Here is a 5485-nt window from a genome sequence, read left to right on the forward strand (position 1 = left end):
ACAAATTAGAATTATTTAAGTGAATTTACATTATTAAACAAATTGGAATTATTTAAGTGAATGTGTGGTGTATAGATTTGTGCGTTAAAATTCTTATTAGAATAATCAATAAAAATAAATATTTGAATTGAATTTGAAAAAATAAATATAGTGCACTAAGTCTATCGATTTTTAAATGAATTAAATTAATTATATATTCAAATTTGAAAAAGTTATTAAGTGATAAATTGTCCCAACAAAATACTTTTACTAAATTTATATCTTACAAGAATCGAGTGGTGAGTGTTTTTGAATTTTTTATTTGATATATCTATAGTGAATAATTATTTAATTTAGTGCACTTTCCAAGTTCATTTATAATTTAATTTATGTGTTATAAGTTTATTCAAATTAAACCTAAAAGTAAGTCAATATATATTTCAGTTAAGGGTTAGTGAAATTAAGAGTGATTTAAAGTTCAGTGAAGTTTTTGTGTGTTTGAGTGCCTTTTTCAATTGGATTATTATTTAGCTGAACTCTGATTGTAAGTACATTTTAATATTATTATATAAAAGTTAATAATTAAATATATGGTTATTTTAAAAGTTCTATTCCATATTCATTATATTCAGCGAAACGAATTGTCCATAAGTTTAAATATAACATTTATTTTTAAAATTTTGACAAATTTGAAATTAAATATAATTTTAACTATAAGTATTCAAAAATTTGAATTTACTGAATTAATTATATTCAACTTTCAATATTATTGGCGAAGAACAATTTCCCGAAAATGAGTTTTTTGCAGTAAATAAAAATACAGTGGCGTTATTAATGTTTCATAAACGGTTTTAACGTTTAAATATGCAATATAAGTTTTATATTTAAAAAAAATTGAGCATATTATATAATATGCTATACATATATTATATAATATAATTATATATTCAAGGTATATAAAAAAATTCAAAAATTTATCAGGTATGCATTAATCAATAAACAATTAACGTGTATGATTTTAACAAGTCACAGGCAATTAATATTAAATAATCAACAGATATGATTATAATTATTGATTAGTAATACTATTTAATATATATATGTAATATAAAATATTATATAATATTTTAAATATTAAATAATATTTTGAAAATTATATAATATTTTTTATATATATATATATACTCGTATATATATATATATATATATATATATATATATATATATTATACATATTTATAATATTTATTATTGGATATAACATTTTATATCCAATAATATTATAATAAATATTATCATAATATTTTATATAATAATATTGCATTGTTATAATGTGAACAAATAAACATCAATAAAACATTTATCATTTCTGAAAAAAAAAACGTGAAGTGTGAAAAGAGTTTTAGCTCACACATGCAACTGTTTATCCTTTGGATGGTAACAAAATTTCATTTACTTTTGAAATGCAATTTATAATACTTCTTGCCTCACTATTATACAACCGGACGCATTTATACAAGCGTATTATAAAATTGAATTTAGCATTTTGTACAAAGGCATATTAACATTTGGAGTGATTATTTCATTCCTTCATTCAAAAAGTTGCTTTTAATATTTAAAGTAATTATTTCATTGTTTTATTTACAGAGTTTCTTTTTAAAACGATATCTCAAACAATAGTTCTTTGAAAACGTGTTCAAGAATAACATTCATGGCCATCTTTTCAATTTAAAAACTCGTGATGTTGGATACACAAAAAGCCTTTTATCTTAGATTTTCTATTTGTTATTTAATTTTTGAAGTATTTTGTGAATTCATTTGATGCGTCAAGCGTTTTATACAAGAGATATTAATTATTGGATCTCTTCTGGTATGTGAAAACAATTACTTTTTAAAGAATTCTAGATTTTATTTTAAATTATTACTTGCACAAAATTGTATAATACTTCAATTCATGCTCATTAGCAATTAAATAATAATTACCTGAAGCATTTATTATTTAAATATTCATTTATCAGTTTTATTAAATGAAAATTTTTCATATGATAATTTTTCTTATATAGTGTTTTTTGCGAAATACATACCATAACGTAACATAGGCATGAGAATTATTTAATACTAATCTGCATCAAACTTCTTGTAACATTACACTATTTTTCCTAAATCGATTGAATTTGACAAGTGCCTAAAATATTAATTATTGATTGAATACATAAATAAACTAGTGGGGTGTATGGCATCGTGCCTAAAGGCAAATTGCTGGAACTTCCCGTACCGTAACAAACCGTTCGAGGAATACTGAATGTTTTGAAATAGATTATTATTTCGATATACAAAAAAAAATGATACAATTTTTTTTCCAAAATCAATTATTTTGTTAAAACAAGCTGAAAGTTCTTCGAATCATTTAAATTGGACGCGTAGTTCTTTCAAAAACTGCCATTTTTTGCACATTTAGCTCTGTATTTTCGAAATGGCTGGGCCTGCCATTGCCAAAAACTAACAAACACTTCTCCCAATCGTTACTAATTGAATGTTTTTTAGATCATTCAAATCGGATGCTCCGTTCACTCAAAAACTCGATTTCTATTTTCTGCACTCTTTGCTGCGGTGGATTGTTTGGGTGGACCTGCCTTTGCCAAAAACTAATCAGCACATCTCCCTATCAATAGGAATCGAATGTTTTTTGAACCATTCAAATCGGTTGATCCGTGCGCCCAAAAACGTGGACGAAAAATTGTATCCATACATACATACACACACACACATCTATTTTTTCTGAGGTATTCGATTTTCGGCCCATTACAATAACTTACCCTACGGGAAGTTAATAAAATAGAATTGTTAGGATTGGGATTTAGGATTTATAATCTGATTGATTTCAAAATATTTTCATTCTAGATCTTTTCATCAATATTTTTGTGGAAACATATCTTACCACTAATAAAAGATGTTATTAGTGGTAATTTTCCTTTATTCTTCGCATCGGTAATAGTTAAATTTCAACCTTTTCATGCGGCGATTTACAATTTTTTCTTATTGATGCCTAGTATTATTGATCATCACTGATTATTGATCATTCACTGTAGGTAAAAATCTTTGCTTGTAATTTAGGCAAAAATAATAGCATTATTATTGAATATCCTTAAAGTTTTATACTCACTATATTCACTTCACCAAAGCACCATACCATTGAATATCCAAAAAGTTGCATACACACAATATATTTCATCTGATGCTTCTCCTAAAATATTCAAAACAGTAGCACATCATTTATATTCTTATCACATATCTATGTGCCTACTAGTGTTAAAATTTTGCCATAATAATTTACCAATTTCAATTAACAACTTTCCATTATATTCCTTTGATCGGTCGGTCGGTGGAACGAGTATTTCTCTGCATTTTGAGGCCCCTGAGCGAAATCATTTGAGAGTGTTCTACAGAGATGTATTGTTGGCTCATGAGATGCGACTATTAAAGTGTCATAAAGCAATATATTTCATCTGGTGCTGTTCCCAAAATATTCAAAACACTAGCATTTTATTTATATTTTCACCACATATTTATGTGCCTACTAGTGATGGAAACTTGCCATAATAATTTACCAATTTCAATTCCCAACTTTCCATTATATTTCTTTGATCGGTCGGTGGAACGAGTATTTCTCTGCATTTTGAGGCCCCTGAGCGAAATCATTTGAGAGTGTTCTACAGAGATGTATTGTTGGCTCATGGGATGCGACTATAAAAGTGTAATAAAGTAATTCATCTGGTGCTGTTCCCAAAATATTCAAAACACTAGCATTTTATTTATATTTTCACCACATATTTATGTGCCTACTAGTGATAAAATTTTGCCATAATAATTTACCAATTTTAATTCACAACTTTCCACTATATTCCTTTGATCGGTCGGTGGAACGAGTGTTTCTCTGCATTTTGAGGCCCCTGAGCGAAATCATTTGAGAGTGTTCTACAGAGATGTATTGTTGGCTCATGGGATGCGACTATAAAAGTGTCATAAAGCAATTCATCTGGTGCTGTTCCTAAAATATTCAAAACAGTAGCACATCATTTATATTCTTACCACATATTTATGTGCCTACTAGTGATAAAATTTTGCCATAATAATTTACCAATTTCAATTAACAACTTTCCATTATATTCCTTTGATCGGTCGGTCGGTGGAACGAGTATTTCTCTGCATTTTGAGGCCCCTGAGCGAAATCATTTGAGAGTGTTCTACAGAGATGTATTGTTGGCTCATGGGATGCGACTATTAAAGTGTCATAAAGCAATATTTTCATCTGGTGCTGTTCCCAAAATATTCAAAACACTAGCATTTTATTTATATTTCACCACATGTTTATTTGCCTACTAGTGATAAAATTTTGCCGTAATAATTTACCAATTTTAATTCACAACTTTCCATTAATTCCTTTGATCGCTCGGTGGAACGAGTATTTCTCTGCATTTTGAGGCCCCTGAGTGAAATCATTTGAGAGTGTTCTACAGAGATGTATTTTTGGCTCATGGGATGCGACTATAAAAGTGTAATAAAGTAATTCATCTGGTGCTGTTCCCAAAATATTCAAAACAGTAGCATTTTATTTATATTTTCACCACATGTTTATTTGCCTACTAGTGATAAAATTTTGCCGTAATAATTTACCAATTTCAATTCCCAACTTTCCATTATATTTCTTTGATCGGTCGGTGGAACGAGTATTTCTCTGCATTTTGAGGCCCCTGAGCGAAATCATTTGAGAGTGTTCTACAGAGATGTATTGTTGGCTCATGGGATGCGACTATAAAAGTGTCATAAAGCAATTCATCTGGTGCTGTTCCTAAAATATTCAAAACAGTAGCATATCATTTATATTTTTACCACATATTAATGTGCCTACTAGTGATGGAAACTTGCCGTAATAATTTACCAATTTCAATTCACAACTTTCCATTATATTCCTTTGATCGGTCGGTGGAACGAATGTTTCTCTGCATTTTGAGGACCCTGAGCGAAATCATTTAAGAGTGTTCTACAGAGATGTATTGTTGGCTCATGGGATGCGACTATAAAAGTGTCATAAAGCAATATATTTCATCTGGTGCTGTTCCCAAAATATTCAAAACAGTAGCATTTTATTTATATTTTCACCACATGTTTATTTGCCTACTAGTGATAAAATTTTGCCGTAATAATTTACCAATTTCAATTCCCAACTTTCCATTATATTTTTCTTTGAATCGGATCGGTTTGGTGGAACGAGTATTTTTCTGCATTTGAGGCCCTGAGCGAAATCATTTGAGAGTGTTCTACAGAGATGTATTGTTGGCTCATGGGATGCGACTATAAAAGTGTCATAAAGCAATTCATCTGGTGCTGTTCCTAAAATATTCAAAACAGTAGCACATCATTTATATTCTTACCACATTATTTATGTGCCTACTAGTGATAAAATTTTGCCATAATAATTTACCAATTTCATTTCACAACTTTCCAT

The sequence above is a fragment of the Ctenocephalides felis genome, unplaced genomic scaffold (assembly GCF_003426905.1).
Source record: "Ctenocephalides felis isolate EL2017-DRISC unplaced genomic scaffold, ASM342690v1 CF-g0.4_SCAFFOLD_01604, whole genome shotgun sequence".
Taxonomy (NCBI): domain Eukaryota; kingdom Metazoa; phylum Arthropoda; class Insecta; order Siphonaptera; family Pulicidae; genus Ctenocephalides; species Ctenocephalides felis.